We start from the raw sequence: 19,730 nt of genomic DNA, 5'->3' as shown, positions 1-19,730 counted from the left end.
ATTTGTTGCTCAAGCTGTTCCAACTTTGGCCTTTGGGAGTTGTTTCAGTTGGCTCCTGAGTCACTTTGACAAATTCCCATGATTTTGTTATTTGAGCACTTTGTTACTTCCTGGAGATACACCAGACTCATCTTGTATATTCCCTGCCCCGGCCCTAAACCAAAACCAAACCAAACCCAGTGCCATCGAGTCAGTTATTTCTCCAAGGTGCCTTGGGTCCTTTTATTTGAGGATGGTATTAGAAACCAAGTATGGGCACTGGGTTTCCTCATTGCTATTGGGATTTCATTGCTTCTAGGCCACCTTAGCAGACAGAACAAGGAAATACATGTATACTCACCACGTACAATACATATCTATGATTACATATATGTGAGGATATATATATATATTCACCCATATCGATAGTTAATCATGAGTTCATACTGATGTGTCCAATTCTAACCCAGTATCACATGGCTCATTCTCAAATACCTTGCTTCTAACTTCCCCTGTCAGGATCGGATTTTGGACCCCCAGGTCCTTGTCACTTGTTTTGCTGCTACTTGCAGGGATGAAGGCATCTCATCTCAGGAATCAATCCCAACCCAGGGGAGGGAGTGCATGCTGGGTCACTGACCTAGGAAGATGGGGAGGCTCCTGGAGAAGCAAAGAGAGGGAGGAAATAGGGACATTAAGGAGATAGAGGCAAAAAGTCGTGGTTGGGAAGGAACCAGAGAAGAAAGGGGCACTGGAAGGAGTCAGCTTAGTGGATACCTGTGCTGGGAGGGATGCGTTCTGTTAGGTGAGAGGTACGGGGAGTTGCTGGCTGGGGTGCTTGTAGAGGTCTCTATTTTTCACAGATGGTAATTACACAGGTGTGTTTTATAACTAATCAGTAAATTGTACTTAAGTTTTATGCATTTTTTTCTGTACCTAAGGTATGGTATAATTCACACACACACATAAAGAAAGGGAAAGAGATGAGTATAGGGAAGGTGATTAAGGGGATTCCCCTTCCTCTAGAGCCAAACCTGCCTAAGGCCACAGCCCTGGCAACCTGGAAGGTGGCCCTTCATGGGCAGGGAGCTGCCCGCCCCCCAGCCTCCGCTGGTGGCCATGGAAGTGGCGTTCCTGGAGGACTGAGGGCAGGATGTGGCATGGAGGCTGGAGATTGTAGTGGGCTACAATGAGATCAACAATGAGACCTGGCCCAGGTGTTTGCCCAACATCTCCCAGGAACCCGACAGAGCAGTCCTTCTGCACCTCCCCAGACCTCCAGACCCCAGGCATCCCACCACCATCCTTCCGAATACCAAGGGTGGATCCTCTTGGAGCCCGGAGGGTGGCCCCTTCCTCTCCCAGCCCTGAGAACCGAGGACCCTGACATACTGCCTCTTTTATTCTTCTTCATGGATTTGAGTAGACAGGGATCTGCTGTCTCAGACCTTCCTCCCTGCCACCAACTATCCCTAAATGTAAAGGTCCTACAACGCTGACCCCAAATCTGACTTCTGGCCCTGTTGTCTGACCCAGGGGTTTGGGAATGGTTAATGTACTCAGCTGCTAGTCAAAAAGTTGGAGGTTCCAGTCCATCCAGAGGTGCCTCAGAACAAAGGCCTGGCAACCCACTTCCAAAAAGATATGTTGTTGGTGTTGTTAGTTGCTGTTGGGTCGATTCAGTTATGACTCATGGAGACCCCACATGTTGCAGAATAGAACTGATCCATAGGGTTTTCAAGGTTATGACCTGTCAGAAGCAGATCACCAAGCCTGTCTTCCTAGGTGCCTCTGGGTGAATCTGAACCACTAACATTTTTTTTATTGCACTTCAGATGAAGGTTTATAGAGCAAACTAGCTTCTCATTAAGCAATATACATATTGTTTTATGACAATATGGTTGCCAACCCCACAACATGTTAACACTCTCCCCTTCTTGACCTCGGGTTCCCCATTACTAGCTTTCCTGTCCCCTCCCACCTTTTTGTCCTTGCCCCTAGAGTGATGTGTCCATTTAGTCTCATTTTGTTTTACGGGCCTGTCTAATCTTTGGCTGAACAGTGAATCTCAGGAGTGACTTCATTACTAAGCTAAAAGTGTGTCTGTCTCGAAATTCTCCAGTCTCTGTCAGACCAGTAAGTCTGGGCTTTTTTTTTTTTTTTTTGTGAGTTAGAATTTTGTTCTACATTTTTCTCCAGCCCTGTTCAGGACCCTCTATTGTGATCCCTGTCAGAGCAGTCGGTGGGGGAAGCCTGGCACCATCTAGACTCAGTCTGGTGAAGGCTGTGGTGGTTGTGGTCTATTAGTCCTTTGGACTGATCTTTCTCTTACATCTTTGGTTTTCTTGATTCTCCCTTGCTGCAGACCGGGTGAGACCAGTGGTGTATCTTAGATGGCTGCTCACAAGCTTTTAAGACCCTAGACGCTACTCATCAAAGTAAAATATAGAACATTTTCTTTATCAAACCACCAACTTTTTGGCTAGTAATCAAGCTGATGAAACAATGAGCTGTGAATCTTTATATACTATCAAGTAGCTTTGATTTTCTGGATTATACACTGTTACACTTTCTAAAACTCATAAACATCTCTCTGTTCCCCATAATGAGGCTGTTAGTTTCTCTTCATCACCACTATCAAATCCAAAAGAATCCCCAGTATTTTCTTCTTCCACCTTGGGTTTCTTTGGGATTCCTTGGATATCTGGTTTGAAATTGGGCCTCTTCTGCCCTAATTTAGCTTTAAATGTGGCCTCTCCCCATTTTGTGCTAAGGGTGGTCCGTTTGATGGAAAAGACTTCAGCAAATTTTGAACTGCCATTTCTTCCTATGTTTTCCCAAGTCTGGAGTCATTTTGACACCTGTTGCATATTCTCCTTGGCGCCTGGCAGGTGTTTTGGCCTCGGGCTGCCTCTGCCTCTCCTGCTCCCAAAGGCCCACGAACCTGCGTGGGAGAAAGGGTGAGGAAGGGAGTTCAGCCACCGTCGAAACCAGACACTCCGCGTTTGGTAAAGAGGAAGCCAGAGGCTTGCGGCGGGGGGGGGGGGGGGGGGGGCCGGTGCGGGGAGGGAAATCCCCGCATCTATCCTCCCTGCCTTGACCGCCGGCCTGGCCGGAACTAGGCCTCGGGGCTGCAGCCTCCTGCACCGCTGCTCGCGCCACTGAGTGGTCAGCGCTGAGTTTGAACAGGGACTGCACCACCTCAACGCCATTTACGCCCCCAGCCCCACCTCCTTCCTCCCCAGGCATTACAATTTTACCTTGTTAGGTGCTAGTTGTTTTTTATGTCTATAAATGATTGTGTCCTCTAGGGTCGCTATGAGTTGGAATCGACTCGACGGCAGTAGGTTGGGTGGGTTAAATGATCTTGAGCTTATATTTCTGGGACATGATAAGTTACTTGGAAGCTATCTGATCCTTTTAAGACTTGATTTTAATATTCCCTAGGTGAAACCACGGTTTTCCCTGTTCAGTGGTAGAATTCTAGTTTTCCATGCGGGAGAGCTGAGTCTGATTTCCTGCCAGTGGACCTCATGCACAGCACCACCCGTCTGTCGGTAGTGGCTTGTGTGTTCCTATGGTGCTGAACAGGTTTCAGCTAAGCTTCCAGAAGAAGACGCTAGGAAAAATGGCCCAGCAATCTACTTCTGAAAATCAGCCAGTTAAAACCCTATGGATCACAGCAGTCTGATCCACAACTGATCCTGGGGATTGTGCAGGACTGGGCAGTGTTTCCTTCCTTTGTGCATGGGGTTGCCATGAGTCAGGGGCTGACTTGATGGCAGCTAACAACACTAACAACAGGTGAAACCAGAGCTGTGTTTAGGCCAGTGCTAATTATTCCCACTACTGACAGACTTTCCTGAATACTTTACCCAATGCCCAGTGAATTATTAAGTTTTCCTCTCCGGCTGGTGGGAACAGTCACTATTCCCATCTCTGGAGTACTTACTGTTCCCTGTAAGGCTTTTGGATTTTTACTCTGAGAATGTTTACTTCTTTTTACTCTAAGGATATGAATCTTTGGTTTCCCGGATTTTCTAGGGTGGAGGTGTCTCCTATTACATGCCCCAACTGACAAGCTCTGGGCATCATCTCCTGCCTCCTACAGCTTGTGAGCCTGAGAAATCCAAAGCTATGATTTCCCAGAGTTGGCAAATGCCCTCAGAATAAACATAACTATTCTCCCTGGGTTCCTGCCCACATATGTATTTTGGCCTACATGATTATTCTCTTGCTTGTTCTATACATTTAGATGCTTCTTATAATTTATCTATTATTTTTAGTTGTTTTCAGTGAAAGAGACAGCCTCAAAAGCTAGCCTACCATACACTGGAAATGGAATCCCTATTGTTGTTAGTTGCTGTTGAGTGTGCTCCAACTCATGGTGACCCTATGCCTAATAAAACAAAACGTTGCTTGGTCCTGAATAATCTTCATGATTGTTGGTAATGAGACAATGTTTTGCTGTGATCCATGGGGTTTTCATTGGCTAATTTTTAGAGGCAGATACCAGGCCTTTCTTCCTTATCTGTCTTAGTCTGGAAGCTCTGCTGAAACCTGTCCACCATGGGTGACACTGCTGGTATGTGAAATACTGGTGGCATAGCTTCCAGAATCACAGTTACACACAAGCTGCCACAGTATGACAAATTGACATAAAAAACCAAAAACCAAACCCAGTGCTGTCGAGTCGATTCTGACCCATAGCAACCCTACAGGGCAGAGTAGAACTGCCCCATAGAGTTTCCAAGGAGTGCCTGGCGGATTCGAACTGCTGGCACCTTTGGTTAGCAGCCGTAGTGCTTAACCACTAGGACACCAGGGTTTCCATAAAGGTGACATAAAGGTGGTAGAAATCCCCATTAACTACTGACTGATTCCTGCTTTTTACCTGACAATGGGTTTAGGTGTGGAAATCCCAGTGGCACTGGGTTTGGTTTTTTTTTGGTTTGGGCTTAGGTGCTGGAATACAAGTTGTCTAAACCAGTGTTATTCAAAGGTGGTCTGTGTACCAGCACTGCTCTGTGAACTGTTTGTTACTAGCTCACAAGGAGGTACAGACAGAAATTGAGAGTAAGAAGCAAGTAAACCTCTGTCATATCTTGCCCCAGACTGGTTAACAGCCAAGCAAAAGATGAGCATTTATATCACATCACTGGTGCTGCTAAAAACAGTTTGTGATCAGCTGTTCATGGACCAGACTAAGTAGCACAGTGTCTAAACTTGGATTTTTTAAAAAACTTTTGCAGGGATCACATAAAAACTGATAAATGTTATGGATCGTCTCCCCAGAAATAGTGCAGGTACAAGGAACTATAAGAATTAATATGTCAGTACATATTTTAATCCTAGTAGGAGACAAAGACAGGAAATGTTTTGGGTAATCATTTCACCGGGCCACAATACCACACCCCATATTTGTGTATACAAACCAGAGTAGACAAAAGCAGGATCCCATAACAGACCGTCAAAGGAATAAGTGAAAAAATGTCATTTATTAGTCACTCATTCATCCGACCAACACCATCAAATACCTACAATGTACCAGATCAAGTCCTAGTCCCAGAACACTATTTCAGGAATTGTCATTTGTCATTCTTTCTCCATCCCCGATCCTCCCACCCTCCAGCACCTGAACACTCATCCTACATTAGGAGAATTCCACACTTAAAATCTTGATAGGAGGCAAAGACCACCTCCTTCCATGAAAGAGGAAAACTCACTTTCCTAAACATTCGTGCAGTTGGACACGGGCATGGGGCTTAGGCTTCACCAGTCAGATGCCCATATGCCAGATTCTGACTCAGGACGTGCTGCCAGAGAAGCTAGGACTGTGCGGAATGCACTTTGGCAAAGGTGGTGTGAATGGCAGTAGTGACATCCAGTTGCTGGGAGCAGCAGTGAGAGTCGTACTGGTCATAGAGCCCGGTGTCCAGCATCAGGGTGTCAATGGTGTGGGCAGTGGCATCTGACCCAGCAGCAGCGGCCGTGGTTTCTATATGAGACCCGACTGAGGGTGGGATTGTGGATTCTGTTCCTGCCTGTGTAGTCTCGGACCTGGTTCTATCGATTTCATCAAAATGAGATGAGCCCCCAATATTATATAGATAAATTCCTTTATGTTAAAATTATAAAAATTTGTATTCCATTGTACATTTAATGTGGTTTTAAGAACCTCCATCCCCCTGAGCACCACTCTGATCACTGGCATCAGTGGTTCCAAATCTGGCTGAGCACAAGGAGTGTTCGTGGGGCTTGTTACAGAATACCCAAGCCTCTCCCCAGACCCACTGTCTTAGAGTATTGGGCCCAGGGTCCAGAAATCCCTTATTTAAGCTATACAGGAGAACCTGATGCACAGCCATGTGGGAATTCCTGGTCTATGTTCTTGCTACTAAAAGTGTGACCTGAAGACCAGCAGCAAAAGCATCAACCTTATTATAAATACAGAATCTCATGTTCTTCTCCAAACTTCCTGAATCTTAATGAGATTTCCAGGTGATTCCTGTGCATAGTAAAGGTTGGGACTCCCTGGTCTATGTACTTTCTGGATGTGCTTCTAGAACTGTGCAGTCTGCTCTTGGTGTGTGGGCTAATCAGATCATTTAGCACTGGAGGGTCCAGGGTTCAGTCCTTTTTCCTTTCTCTTCTATAGCTAATCACTCCCTTTGTTACCTCATCCATTCTCAAGGCTTTAAATACCATTGATGTGGCATCACTTTCCAACATCTACTTCTCCGGCCCAGACATTTCTCCTTAACTGCAGACTAGTGTATCCAACTGCCACTTTGACAATGTCACTTGTAGGTCTATCTCAGATTCAGAAAATGAGACAGACTGTGATGCCCCCTCCTCAAAGAGGCTCCTTCCAGAGTCTTCCCCATCTCTGTGGACATCAGCACCATACTTCTATTTGCACAGTCCAAAATATTTGGTGTCCTCCTTGACTCCTCTCTCTCATATCCCAAATTCAATCCATTATGAAGTCCTTTAAAGTCCATCTTCAACATGTATCAAGAATCCCATCATGTCCCACTATTTGCACTGCTCACACCCAGGTCTAAGCAACCAACATCTGTAGCTGGAATACTATCCAAATTTCCCAGTTTTCCCTATTGCCTTGCTCTTCCTCTCAACTCTTCTCAGCACAACAGCCAGAGTGATCCTTTTAAAAGAGAAGTTGCAACATGTCTCTCTTTTGCTCAAAACTGTCTTGTAACTCATCTAACCTAGAGAAAAGTCAAAAACTCTTCCAACATCCTCAAGGCCTGCATGGTCTGGCTGTACCTCTGACCTCACTCAGTGACTCTGCTGTAGCCACACTGCCTTCCTCGCTGCTCCCAGAACACAGACACCCTCCTGCCCTAGTGTGTCTGCACTGGATGTTCCCCCAGCATGGAAAGAATTTCCCCAGACATCCTCATGGCTAATTCCTTCATTTCCTTCAAATTTTTCCTCAAAGGTCACCTCCTCAAGGAAGCCCACAAGGATCACCCAAGTTACCATAGCCACCTTCCCCCTCCCCACACAGCCACCCTCTGGGTCCCCTTCCCCACTGCACTTACTTCCTTTTAACGTAAATACTTTGCTTGTTTCTATGCTTACAGTCAATAGTCTATCTCTCCCCACCTGAACACATGCTCCACAAGACGATTTTTGCATTTTTAGTTCTCTGATGTTTCCCAGATGTAAAAAGTGTGTTACATAGCCTGCACTCAATAAATATCAGTAGAATGAATGATCCTGTAGCGTAGAGCGCCTTCCTATTCTAAAGACAGTGTCTTTATTAATCCAGCCTCAGACCAAAGGCTGTTTTGTGGCAGCTGCAGCACAACATCCACTCACACTGACGTTAATGCCGCCTGGACTTTTCTCACAGGGGCTGCTCTCCCTCCCTTCCATGCCACCCCGCCCACTATAGCACACAATTTCATTTCTATTTTCAGAAAAGAATAATCCTAGGCTTATGGACCCTATTTTCCAATCAACTGCGAATGTAAATGAGAGTCTGCTTTTGATAGTCATCAGTCTGGAAGGAGCCAGCACTAGGATTATAGAGCTAAGAGCAGGGAGAGAGGGTGGGTGAGCAGAGGATGGAAACACAACAGGAACTTATCAAGATGAGAAACTATCAGATCCCTCCTTTCTGCTGATTCCAGAATCTGGTTCTTTTAAAAAAGGTTGCAGAGAAAATGGAAATAATAATCCAGGAACAGTCCTAGAAGGAGAACGAGAGCTGAACTAGCCTGAAAATTGGTTTCTCGATACCACAGAGACTCCTGTGTGCAGGGGCCGCCCTGGGCCTTGTGGGGACAATGACAGGAAAACAACTCCTAGTGCTGTCAGAGATGGGGATACCCAGAGGAGGATGGGACCAAGAACAAAAAACTCATGCACAAGAAGAAGAACAAGCACACTCTTCCATAAAGACCAAGACACAAAAAATAAACAACATAAACCATGGGAGTTGAGAGTTGGGCCAGGTCTCAGCCCTGGCTAACACAGTGACATTAGCCCTTGCTGCCCACTGCTCTGCAGACAGACAAGACCCAGACGATGTTTGAGTCCCTGTGATCACAGGTCCTGGTGGGACAAGGTTCTATTAAGGGGACAAGGACAACAGAGCAATGAAGATGACCTAGCCGAGGAGTGACCATGTCAAAGCCCATGAAGTACTGAGTACTACCTGGGCACAGGCCCCATCTAGGCTCAGCTACTCCATAGTCTTCTCCTGTCCTGCCTGCAACAGACTCAGCACAGCAAACATCGGATTCTGAAAGGTTCTCAGGTCTTCATTTATCGCCTTTCTTAAATTTTCAGAATTTTCTTCTCCTTTAATTAACCCATCAACCACACCTCATGGCAAAACTTTGAAAAAACAAATTAATATCCAGACTCTCATTTTCAACAAGGAGGTGAGACACTGCAGCTCAGAGCAACAGGAGGCTACAACGGGGATGGAGACTTATCAGCCCTGCCTCTGCTGGAACAGGAATGCTGATCAGGAAAGGGACACAGGTCAGTGTGAGGAGGGTCTGGTAGGCGGAACTGGGCTGGTCTCTCTCCAATTTCATATTAGGCTGACAGGAACAGACGCATCCAGATGCCAGTCGTGGAAAGGAAAGCCAAGGGTTCTTGAAGTCACAAAGTGGGGGATGAACAAATCTTGTATCACTCAGTCCTACAAAAGGCAACTGTCTCATGCTATAGAAGAAAGTAATCATGAACAAATTTGGGTCAGTAGCTGATTTCTTGGGTCAGTGTTGATATGCTGAACCGCCCAGCACATGCTCAAAATGTCCAAAAACAAAGAATCCCCATAACCCTGTCGTGTCCCCTCTGCCCCAACCCCTCCCCCATATCCGGCTCCCAGAGTCTCACCTTTAGAAGCCTCAAGAGACATCAGAGCCCTAGGCACTGTCACTGCCTGGAAAAGAAAAAAAAAACAGAATCTGGTCAGAGCCGATAGGAGGAAGTCAGCCTAAAGGAGGAATTATGGGGTAGGTGAACTCCCTATGCGCTCTCATCTACATTATTCCAGAGGTCTCAGGGATCACACCTCTTCATACTCACTTGCAGCCTGAGCATAGTTCCCTCCTTCTCCACCTGTGGGAAGGAAATGTCCTTTGAAAGACCAGGGAAGAGGCAGGACCATGAGGTCCTAGAAGAGTCGACTAGTCCTGGACCCTTGAACACTGACTGCAGATCCAGGGCAGGATCAGGAAGCAACAACAGAAGAAACGTGCAGGGACTGGACCCATCACCCTCCTAGAGGTCTGTCCTCAGCAGGGACCTTCCCCTCTGACCTGCAACTGTGGGCATCAGGTCCCCATCACCAGAATCAAGGTGAAAAATCTGTCCTCATGTTCACATGTGTTTTACAAAAGAGTAAATGTTAACACACAGGGCCCAGACTGGGTATGCATGGGTGTGGAGATAGTGCTTCACAGTAGAGGCAGAAGGCAAGCAAACTCCCACCTGGGGCTTGAAAGCCTGCAGTGGGACAAAAAAAAAAAAAAAAAACTCAAGCCCCACCCTTTCCTTACCTGAGCTCTTCTTCCTCCAGATCACAGCTCCAGCCACCACAGCTCCAAGGAGAGCCAGGCCAGCAATGATTCCCATAATGAGGGAGGGGGACTGAGAACGGGACTCTGGGAAGGGGAGGAAAGGGAAGGTGAGGGGCCCTGACCCTGCTGCTATGTCCAGAAGGGGCCCTGCTTTCCCTGAGAAGAGGCTCTGCGCTTATCACCCCCTTACCCCATCTCAGGGTGAGGGGCTCAGGCAGCCCTCATGCTGCACATAGCACGTGTATCTCTGTTCCTGTCCAGAGGGCACCACCATAGCTGCCCACTTCTGGAAGGTCCCGTCCCCTGCAGGCCTGGTCTCTAAAAGCTCCATGTCCTGGGTCTGGTCCTCTCCATCCCGCTGCCAGATCAGGGTGATCTCCGCTGGGTAGAATCCCAGGGCCCAGCACCTCAGTGTGGCCTCACAGTCAGAGATGGGGTGGTGAGTCACGTGTGTCTTTAAGAGGTCTGAGGATATGAGACAGAAAATTCAAGAACCATCCTGAGAATGGACAGGGCAACTGGGGTTGGGGGAGGGCGTGTAAAACCCAGACACCAGCTGGGATGAGAGTGTGAGAGAACCTCCTATTCCTTGGAAATTTCTAGTATCAAGGTGAGCCAGCCCAAGGTAGGAGGCTCCAGGTGTCTGAAGGGAAGAACGGGGACTTTTAGTCCTGATATGGGTAGAGATTAAGAAACGCGGAAAAACTGGAGTCAGACCTCCAGATACACTGGGTCCCAAGGCCGCAGCCAGGATCATCTCCCTCCCCCACTGTTCTGAGAGACTGGATCCTTTAATAGTCCAGGAGAGAGGTCCTCCAAGCTCTAACACAGGATCTGGAAACGGGTGGAAACGGGGCCAACTCATCCGTCTCCTGGCCCACGGCGCGTGGGTAGGGGGGATGGGGGGCGGGGCTGTTACTCTGGCATTGATCTTATTTTCCTTCCCTCCTTGTGGGACAACGGATGAGGACAGGGCCCCAGCCCCCGGGGAAATAGGGAGGCGCTCCGTAGTCCCTCCTACCTGTGCGCTGCAGTGTCTCTTTCCCGCTTTCCAACTATCTGTGCAGCCACTCCACACACGTATCCTCCAGGTAGGTCTTGACCTGATCTGCAAACCCAGCAGCCTCCCACTTGCGCTGGGTGATCTGAGCAGCCGTGTCCGCCGCGGTCCAGAAGCGCAGGTCCCCGTTCAGGGCGAGGTAATCAGCTCCCTCGTAGGCCTGCCGATTGTACGGATGGAAGAGGCGCCCATCTGGACCCACCTCACAGCCAAATACCACTTGGATGGTGTGAGGCCCTAGCCCCGCCCCCGCAGTCGGCCCCACCCCGCGGTCGGCCCCGCCCCCGCGGTCGGCCCCGCCTCCTCAGTCAGTCGCGTCCCCGCGGCCCCGACAGGCGGTTATTTGCCAGAGCCCGTCTCCCCCTAAACTGAAAGCGCAACCTGAGCGAATGCCCACGAACCTTCCCAAGTCGAGAGGTTGGCGGACCCCGCCACCTCGGGGCGGCCGGTCCATTGGGACGAGGGAACCCGTGACCTGAGATCCAGGGCCGCGTCACTCACCGGCGTCGCTCTGGTTGTAGTAGCTGCGCAAGGTCAGCAAGTTCCCTCGGAAAGACTGTGCACTGCCCTTCGCTCTCCGTGTCTGCTGCTCCCAATACCCCGGCCCCACGTGTTCGATCCATGGCGCCCGCGGCTCCGTCCGCGGATGCGCGGCGTCGCTGTCGATCCGCACGAACTGTGTGTCGTCCACGTAGCCGACTTCGATGTACCGGGGCTCCCCGTGGTCGGGCCGGGATATAGCGGTGTGGAAATACCTCAGGGAGTGGGAGCCTGGGGGCAGAGAGCGCCTGAGCCGCGCAAACCCCTCTCTGCGCGGCTCCCAGGTCTGGGGTCTATGGGGGACCGAGAAGGGGCGGTGGGAGGAGCAGCGCCCGGACGTAGGTGTGGGGGGACCGGGGCGGGGGAGGGGGTTTCCCCGAGGGTCCTGCGTCCCCGCCGGGCGGTCCCCTCGCTTCTCCCTCCCAGAGGCGGTTTCCCTTCCGACCCTGTACTCACCAGCCCGGATCTGGGTCAGGGTCAGGGCACCTGAGAGCAGCAGCAGGAGGGTCCCCGGCACCATGACCCAGGTGCTGGGGTTCTAGGGAGGGTCTGCGTTCCGGCGGGTCCGAGCCGACCTTGTAACGGGAATCGCGGAGACTGTGACTGGCTGCTCCGGAAATTGGGGACCCAATTGGAGAACCGGGACGCGTCATGTGTGTCCAGGCAGAAGGAGACGACGCAGGTTGTGGGAGGGAGAAACCACAATGGTAGGCCTCCCCACCCTGACACTGCCGTCGCGGCCTGAGACCCTAGAGCCAATCCCGGAGACCTGGGTCTTTGCCCTGACCCCCTCCTCCTGCACGGATCACTCTTTGTCACACTGTCTCGAGTATGTGCCCAGGAAGATGTCGGTGGTTTTAAAACTTTTTGCTTTCCAATCTTGTACGCTCTTACAACAAAGAGATATTGTTTATATGGTTTGTATCTGTTGATATTGAAAAACAAAACAAAACACAGTTGCTTTTTAGCGGACCCATACTCACAGCAACCCCACGTGTATCAGAGAACTGTGCCCCAGAGGATTTTCAGTGGTTGATTTTTCGTGAGTAGGTTGCCAGGCCTTTTTCTGAATTGCCTCTAGGTACCCTCAACCTCCAACCTTTAGTTTTGCAGCTGAATTTGTTAACCATTTGCACCACCCATGGACTCCAATCGGCATTTACCGTGTTAAAAATTAAAACAAAAAAAATTATTAACTCATTTAGAATAATATTAATAACCCAACAACAGCATTTTAGCAAAAATGATTTATTTTTATGAAAAATATTTGTTTTCCCAAATAGAACAATGTAGTGAAAAGGGAGGATCATTTTACATTTTTGGAAGATCAAAGACTACAGCCTTCAATATGGATTATAAAAAAGAAAAAAAATTTTTTTTTTATTATACCTCAACATAAAACAAAAATCCTCAAAACAGGACCAATAAGCAACATCGTGATAAACAGAGAAAATACTGAAGTTGTCAAGGATTTCATTTTACTTGGATCTACAAAAAAAAAAAAAAAAAATTTTTTTTTTTTTACAAGGAAGCAGCAGTCAAGAAATCAAACGACGTATTGCATTCGTCAAATTAATCCTCTGTAAAAGTCATAAGGTAGCCTATATGTTATTCAGTTTTACAGATAGGGAGAGGGAGACTCAGAGTGGTTAAGGAGGTGGTGGAGCTGAAATTGAACCCAGGGCATTTTCTCTTAGAGGCCTTGTTAACTCATCTTCCATCAATTCCCTATTCCCAGATAAGCAGGATGACTTGCGTATATGAGGCAGATAGGCATTGTCTTGGCCATCTAGTGTTGCTATAACAGAAATACCACAAGTGGGTGGCTTTAACCAAAAAAAAAATATATTTTCCCACAGTTTAGGAGGCTACAAGTCCAAATCCAGAGTGCTGGGTCTAGGGGAAGGTTTTCTCCCTGTGTTGGCTCTGGAGGAAGGTCCTTGTCTCTTCAGCTTCTGCTTCCTGGTTCCTTGGCGATCTCCATGTGCCTTGGCATCAATCTTCTCCCATCTCTGCTTGTTTCCTTGTCCTAATCTGCTTCGTGTGTGTGTGTGCGCGCGCGCTTTAAGTGAGAGTTTACAATTCAAGTCAGTCTCCCATACAAAAACTTATATACACCTTGCTATAAACCCCTAGTTGCTCTCACCCTAATGAGACAACACAATCCTCTCTCCACTCTCTATTTTGGTGTCCATTTGGCCAGCTTCTGACCACTTCTGCCCTCTCATCTCTGCTCCAGACAGGAGCTACCCCCATAGTCTCATATGTCTACTTAATCCAAGAAGCTCACTCCTCACCAGTATCTTTTTCTATCCCATAGTCCAGTCTAATCCCTGTCTGAAGGGTTGGCTTTGGGAATGGTTCCTGTCTTGGGCTAACAGAAGGTCTGGGGACCATGATCTCTAGGGTCCTTCTAGTCCTCAGTCAGACCATTAAGTCTGGTCTTTTTATGAGAATTTGGGGTCTGCATTCCACTGCTCTCCTGCGTCCTCAGGGGTTCCTTGTTGTGTTCCCTGTCAGGGCAGTCATACGTTGTAGCCGGGCACCATCTAGTTCTTCCAGTCTCAGGCTGTTGTAGTCTCTGGTTTACGTGACCCTTTCCGTCTCTTGGGCTCATAATTGTCTTGTGTCTTTGGTGTTCTTCATTTTCCTTTGCTCCAGGTGGGTTGAGACCAATTGATGCATGTTAGATGGCCGCTTGCTAGCATTTAAGACCCCAGACGCCACTCTCCAAAGTGGGAGGCAAAATGTTTTCTTAATAGATTTTATCACGCCAATTGAATTACATGTCCCCTGAAACCATGGTCCCCAAACCCCCGCCCCTGCTACACTGACCTTCAAAGCGTTCAGTTTACTCAGGAAACATCTTTCCTTTTGGTTTAGTTCAGTTGTGCTGACCTCTCCTGTATTGTGTGTTGTCTTTCCTTTCACCTAAAATAGTTCTTGTCTGCTATCTAATTAGTAAATACCCCTCTCTCTCCCCACTCTCATAACCATCAAAGAATATTTTCTTCTCTGTTTAAACTATTTTTCGAGTTCTTATAATAGAGGTCTCATACATTATTTGTCCTTTTGCAACTGACTAAATTCATTCAGCATAATGCCTTCCAGATTCCTCCATGTTATGGAATCTTTCACGGATTCATCATTGTACTTTATCGATGCGTAGTATTCCATTGTGTGAATATACCATAGTTTATCCATTCATCGGTCGATGGGCACCTTGGTTGTTTCCATCTTATTGCTATTGTACATAGTACTTCAGTGAACATGGGTGTGCATATATCTGTTCATGTAAAGGCTCTTATTTCTCTAGGATATATTCCAAGGAGTGGAATTCCTGGATCATATGGTAGTTCTATTTCTAGTTTTTTAAGAAAGTGCCAAATCAATTTCCAAAGTGGTTGTACCATTTTACATTCCCACCAGTAATGTGTAAGTGTTCCAGTCTCTCCACAACCTCTCCAACATTGATTATTTTGTGTTTTTTGGATTAGTGCCAGCCTTGTTGGAGTGAGATGGAATCTCGTTGTAGTTTTGATTTGCATTTCTCTAATGGCTAATGATAGTCAGCATTTCCTCATGTGTCTGTTAGCTACCTGAATGTCTTCTTTAGTGAAGTGTCTGTTCACATCTTTTGCCCATTTTTTAATTGGGTTATGTGTCTTTTTGTAGTTGAGTTTTTGCAGTATCATGTAGATTTTACAGATCAGGTGCTGATTGGAAATGTCATAGCTAAAAAGTTTTTCCCAGTCTGTAGGTAGTCTTTTTACTTTTTTGGTGAAGTCTTTGGATGGGTATAGGTATTTGATTTTTAGGAGCTCCCAGTTATCTAGTTTTTCTTCCGCATTGTTAGTGATGTTTTGTATACTGTTTATGCCATGTATTAGGGCTCCTAGCGTTGTCCTTATTTTTTCTTCCATGATCTTTATAATTTTAGATTTTATATTTAGGTCTTTGACCCATTTTGAGTTAGTTTTTGTGCATGGTGTGGGGTATGGGTCTTCTTTCATTTTTTTGCAGATGGGATATCCAGTTACGCCAGTACCATTTGTTAAACAGACTGTCGTTTCCCCATTTAACTGACTTTGGGCCTTTGTCAAGTATCAGCTGCTCATATGTGGATGGATTTATGTCTAGATTCTCAATTCTGTTCCACTGGTCTGTGTATCTGTTGTACCAGTACCAGGCTGCGTTGACTACTGTGGCAGTGCAATAGGTTCTTAAATCAGATAGAATGAGGCCTCCCAGTTTTTTCTTCTTTTTCAGTAACGCTTTTTACTTATCCAGGGCCTCTTTCCCTTCCGTATGAAGTTGGTGATTTCTTTCTCCATCTCATTAAAAAATGTCATTGGAACTCGGATCAGAATTGCATTGTGTCTATAGATTGCTTTTGGTAGAAAACATTTTTACAATGTTGAGTCTTCCTATCCATGAGCAAGGTAGTTTTTCCACTTACGTAGGTATCCTTTGGTTTCTTGCAGTAGTGTCTTGTAGTTTTCTTTGTATAGGTCTTTTACATCTTTGGTAAGATTTATTCCTAAGTATTTTATCTTCTTGGGGGCTACTGTAAATGGTATTGATTTGATGACTTCCTCTTTGATATTCTTTTTGTTGGCGTAGAGGAATCCAACTGATTTTTGTAAGTTTATCTTGTCTCCTGATACTCTGCTGAACTCTTTTACCAGTTTCAGTAGTTTTCTTGAGGATTCTTTAGGGTTTTTTGTGTATAACATCATGTCATCTGCAAATAGAGACACTTTTACTTCTTCCTTACCAATCTAAAAAAATCCAGATGCCCTTTATTTCTTTATCTAGCCTAATTGCTCTGGCTAGGATCTCCAGCACAATGTTGAATGAGAGTAGTGATAAAGGAAGGATCTGGTTCCCGATCTCAGGGGGAATGCTTTCAGACTCTCTCCATTTAGGATGATGTTGGCTGTTGGCTTTGTGTAAATGCCCTTTATTATGCTGAGGAATTTTCCTTCTATTCCTATTTTGCTGAGAGTTTTTATTATGAATGGGTGTTGAGCTCTGTCAAATCCCTTTTCTGCATCAATTGATAAGATCATGTGGTTCCTGTCTTTTGTTTTATTTATATGATGGATTCCATTAATTGTTTTTCTAATGTTGAACCATCCCTGCATACATGGTATGAATCCCACTTGGTCATGGTGAATTATTTTTTTGATATGTTGTTGAATTCTATTGGCTAGAATTTTGTTGAGGGTTTTTGCATCCAAGTTCATGAGGGATGTGGGTCTATAATTTTCTTTTTTTGTGGTGTCTTTACCTGGTTTTGGTATCAGGGATATGCTGGCTTTGTGGAATGAGTCTTGGAGTGTTCCTTCCTTTTCTATGCTCTGAAATACCTTTAGTAGTAGTGGTGTTAACTCTTCTCTGAAAGTTTGGTAGAACTCTGCAGTGAAGCCATCCCAGCCAGGGCTTTTTTTTGTTGGGAGTGTTTTGATTACCTTTTGTTATTCATCTATTTAGTTGTTCTACCTCTGTTTGTATTAGTTTAGGTAGGTAGTGCATTTCTAGAAATTCATCCATTTCTTCTAGGTTTTCAGATTTGTTAGAGTACAATTTTTCATAGTAATCTGGCATGATTCTTTTAATTTCAGTTGGATCTGTTGTGATATCACCCATCTTGTTTCTTATGTGGGTTATTTGCTTCCTCTCCTGTTTTTCTTTTGTCAGTTTGGCCAATGATTTATTAATTTTGTGAATCTTTTCAAAGAACCAGCTTTTAGTCTTGTTAACTCTTACAATTGTTTTTCTGTTTTCTATTTCATTTAATTCTGCTCTAATTTTTATTATTTTCTTTCTTCTGGTGCCTGGGGGTTTCTTTTGTTGCTCTCTTTCTATTCGTTCAAATTGTAGGGATAATTCCTTGATTTTAGCCCTTTTTTCTTTTTGGATGTGTGCATTTATTGGTATAAATTGACGTCTGAGCACTGCTTTAGCTGTGTCCCAAAGGTTCTGATAGGAAGTGTTTTCGTTCTTATTGGATTCTATGATTTTCTTTATTCCATTCTTAATGTCTTCTATAACCCAGACATTTTTCAGCAGGGTATTGTTCAGCTTCCAAGTGTTTGATTTCTTTTCCCTGCTTTTTCTGTTATTGATTTCTACTTTTATGGCCTTATGGTCAGAGAAGATGCTTTGTAATATTTCAATATTTTGGATTCTGCTAAGGCTTGCTTTATAACCTAATATATGGTCTATTCTAGAGAATGTTCCATGTGCACTAGAAAAGAAAGTATACTTGGCTTCTGTTGGGTGGAGTGTTCTGTATATGTCTATGAGGTCAAGTTGGTTGATTGTGGCATTTAGATCTTCTGTGCCTCTATTAAGCTTCTTTCTGGATGTCCTGTCCTTCACCAAAAATCGTGTGTTGAAGTCTCCTACTATACCTGTGAAGCTGTCTGTCTCACTTTTCAGTGCTGTTAGAGTTTGTTTTATGTACCTTGCAGCCCTGTCATTGGGTGCATAAGTATTCAATATGGTTATATCCTCCTGGTATATTGTCCCTTTAATCACTATATAGTGTCCTTCCTTATCCTTTGTGGTGGATTTAACTTTAAAGTCTATTTTGTCAGAAATTAATATTGCCACTCTTGCTCTTTTTTGATTGTTGTTTGCTTCATATATTTATTTCCGTCCTTTGAGTTTTAGTTTGTGTCTCTAAGTCTAAAGTGTGTCTCTTGAAAGCAGCATATAGACAGATTGTGTATTTTTTATCCATTTTGCCACTCTCTGTCTCTTTATTGGTGCATTTAGTCCATTTACATTCAGCATAATTATGGATAGTTATGAATTTAGTGCTATCACTTTGATGTCTTTTTTTGTGTGTTGTTGACAGTTTCTTTTTCCCACTTAATTTTTTGTGCTGAGTAGTTTATCTTTATACATTGTCTTTTCATTTTATTCGTTGTTGTTGATTTTGTTTCTGCTGAGTCTCTATTTTTTTCTTGTATTTTATTTTGGTGAGTAGGATTGTTCATCTTCTTCGTGGTTACCTTAATATTTACCCCTGTTTTTCTAAGATTAAACCAAAAGTTTATTTCTTTGTATTACCTTGTCTTCCTCTCTGTATGAAAGATCTATGACTACAGTTCTTAGTCTCTCTTTATTGTTTTGATGTTGTCTTCTTTTACATAATGACACCACTGTTTCCCTGTTTTGGGTGTTTTTTTTTTTTCCCTTTGATTTCTTTTTGTGATTTCCCTCTCTGGGTTGACATCTGCTTGCTCTGTCCTGTGTTCTAGTCTTTGGTTGATATCTGTTATTATTGATTTTGTAACCAGAGAACTTCCTTTAGTATTTCTTATAGTTTTTGTTTGGTTTTTAGAAATTCCCTAAGCTTCTGCTTATCTGGAAATGTCCTAATTTCACCTTCATATTTGAAAGACAGTTTTGCTGGATATATGATTCTTGGTTGGCAATTTTTTTCCTTTAATGCTTTGTATAAGTCACCCCACTGCCTTCTCACCTGCATGTTTCTGCCGAGTAGTCCGAGCTTATTCTTATTGACTTTCCATTGTAGGTGTGTTTTCATTTACCCCCATCTGCTCTTAAAATTTTCTCTTTATCTTTGATTTTGGCAAGTTTGATTATAATACGTCTTGGTGACTTTCTTTTAAGATCTACCTTCTGTGGAGTTTGATGAGTATCTTAGATATCTTTTCATCGTTTACTATTTCAGGGCAGTTTTCTGCCAACAAATCTTCAACAATTGTCTCTGTATTTTCTGTTATCCCTCCCTGTTCTGGTACTCTGATCATTCGTAGTTTATTTCTCTTGATAGAGTCTCACATGATTCTTATGTTTTCTTCATTTTTTTTTTAATTCTTTTATCTGATTTTTCTTCAAATATATTGGTGCCAAGTGCTTTATCTTCAAGGTCACCAATTCTGCCTTCCACTTGCTCGATTCTGCTCCTCTGAGTTTCTATTGAGTTGTCTGATTCTATAATTTTATTGTTAATCTTCTGAATTTCTGATTGCTGTCTCCCTATGGATTTTTGTCTCTCTATGGATTCTTGCAGCTTATTAAATTTTTCCTTATGTTCTTGA

The 19,730-nt window shown here is 44.9% G+C and overlaps 1 pseudogene; it reads right to left on the bottom strand.

Annotated features, from left to right (window-relative positions):
* Nucleotides 1-5,807: 5,807 nt before the first annotated feature.
* LOC126061982 (HLA class I histocompatibility antigen, alpha chain G-like) lies at nucleotides 5,808-12,276 on the bottom strand (annotated as a pseudogene).
* Nucleotides 12,277-19,730: the final 7,454 nt, after the last annotated feature.

This window comes from Elephas maximus, chromosome 1, assembly GCF_024166365.1.
Source record: "Elephas maximus indicus isolate mEleMax1 chromosome 1, mEleMax1 primary haplotype, whole genome shotgun sequence".
NCBI lineage: Eukaryota > Metazoa > Chordata > Mammalia > Proboscidea > Elephantidae > Elephas > Elephas maximus.
The sequence above is the reverse complement of the archived record's forward strand: the minus strand, read 5'-3'. Positions and strand labels throughout refer to the sequence as shown.